Source organism: Miscanthus floridulus, chromosome 15 (assembly GCF_019320115.1).
Source record: "Miscanthus floridulus cultivar M001 chromosome 15, ASM1932011v1, whole genome shotgun sequence".
Lineage (NCBI taxonomy): Eukaryota > Viridiplantae > Streptophyta > Magnoliopsida > Poales > Poaceae > Miscanthus > Miscanthus floridulus.
Window position 1 is genome coordinate 78,380,884 of NC_089594.1, and position 2,481 is coordinate 78,383,364.

A 2,481-nucleotide genomic window follows, 5' to 3' on the forward strand; every position below is an offset into this window, starting at 1 on the left:
CTAACCACTCATGAGCCCGACTGGAGAATACCTTTCATCAAGTACCTAACAGATGGCAGCGGTTACACTAATCGAACAAAGAACGAGCGCCTGATGTGTCGCAGTAAGCAGTACCTGCTCGTCGATGGCAAGCTATGGCGCAAGAACGCAAAGGAGGAAATCTTGATGAAGTGTATAACCCAGGAGGATGGTGAACATCTCCTAGACCAAATCCACTCTGGCTCCTACGGCAACCACATGGCCTCAAGAACGCTGGTTGGCAAGGCTTTCCGAGCAGGGTTCTATTAGCCATCAGCAGTAGTCGACGCAGAGAAGCTAGTCCGCCACTGTGAGGGTTGTCAGTTCTTTGCCAAGAGAATCCACGTACCAGCACATGAGATCTAGATAATACCAGCCTCTAGGCCCTTCGCATGCTGGGGACTGGATATGATCGGGCCCTTCAAACCGGCTCCAGGGAAATTTACATGCATCTTTGTGCTAATCAACAAATTTTCTAAGTGGATAGAATACATGCCTTTGGTACAGGCATCCTCAAAAAAGGCTGTCATGTTCCTTGACCAGGTCATCCATTGTTTTGGCATACCCAACAGCATCATCACCGATCTAGGTACTCAGTTCACCAGGAACACTTTTTGGGACTTCTGCGATGAAAGGAGCATAGTAGTAAAATACGTCTTGGTGGCGCACCCTAGAGCTAATGGACAAGTCGAGCGGGCAAATGGCATGATCTTGGATGCGTTGAAGAAGAGGATGTATAGAGAAAATGACAAAGCTCCCAGAAGATGGCTCAAAGAGTTACCAGCCGTAGTCTGGGGACTCAGAACTCAGCCCAGTCGTAACACCGGCGTCTCGCCATACTTTATGGTTTACGGCGCTAAGGCAGTCCTCCCTGTAGATATAGCTTTTAGATCAGCATGGGTAGAGAACTTCGACGAAGGCAAGGCCAACGAAGTACGGGAGCTAGAAGTGAATAGCACAAAAGAGAAGCGGCTCGATTCTTGTGTATGTATGGCCAAATACCTTGCTATTTTGCGCAAGTACTACAACAAGAACGTTAAAGAGCGATTCTTTGTGGTCGGGGACCTGGTCCTGAAGTGGAAGACGAACCAGGCTAGTGTCCATAAACTTGCAACCCCATGGGAGGGGCCCTTCATGATCAAGGAGGTCACACGACCAACGTCTTACAGGTTAGCTCACTTGGACGGTACGGACATACCAAACTCGTGGCACATCGACAAGCTTAGATGTTTCTATGCCTGACTACTGAGATATGTACCCCTCTTGTACTTTTGATTTACTTCAATAAAGCTATTATGATTTCTCTGACCACTCTAATGTGTCACTTCAACTTTTATGGTTATTCTAACTTAGCCAGTAAAAGCCGACCACCACTCCTTCTACGGTTTTCGGAGCAGGACCTCTCTCCGGTTCCTCCCAACATGTGCACGGGATCTGCTCTCTACGTTACGGGTGATCGGCAGGTCCCCCTTGGTTTGGCTTGTTCATGTCTGCGTGTGCCCAGGTCACGCACCTCACACTCCAACCACATGGCAAACTAGGGCCGCACAAACTTTTTGGGATGATGTGTCGAGCTAAATGGTACAACTAAACAGAACGTTATCATGTTCTCACTCAGTTACACCAACATAAGTTTCAAGCTTAAATACGTTTTATACAAAGCAAACAAGCTTATAATGATATACAGTTACGTTATTACAAGCTTGCCTGAAGAGGCCCAAGTTTACAATAACACAACTATGTCCTCCTTCTATAGCTCTAAGCCTATTACATTGGCTGGTCGGGGCACGCGGCACCTACTGCTCGCTGCTTCCGATATCCTACTCGAGTCTCGAGGACTCTTGTGCTAGTCGAGCTGAAGGGGATGGCCCCGCCGATGCCTGGCTGGTCGAGGCCGCAGGCTTCGTCGGTTGGCTTGCAACTAATGGCGTTTCAAGCTGACTTGTCGATGGCGTACCCTGTATAGGTGCTGTCCCACCTCCACATAGGTTAATGTCGCCAATTATCTTTGATGATAGGTCTAGCTAGGCCATCCGAAGCTCCTCCGCCTTGTCTGGGTCTACCTCCTTTGGGTATCTAGCCTCTAGGCGCTTGAGATCGATCCGAGGGTAGTGGGCACGCACCATGCTTAGCACATGGGCACCCGTGTACTCACCCGCCTCCTTCATGAACTCTTGGAACCATCCCCATGCTTGTCTGCATCTCTTGACTAGTCTGAGCTGGGGCGTCCTTGGCTCTTCCTCTATGAGCACCGGGTCGACAAGGTCGAGGATGGGCAAAATGCCAGTTGCCACCTCCTGGCACCGGTTCTTCCATGTGTCCCGATCCTCGGTGGCCTCGAGGCATCGTGCTTTCCAGCTGTCACGCTCTTTTATCATGGCTTCTAGATGCCTCTTGGCATTGACTTTTAAAATTGCACACCGTACAAGACATCAAATGTAAAGGCACGACAAGATAAGGTGG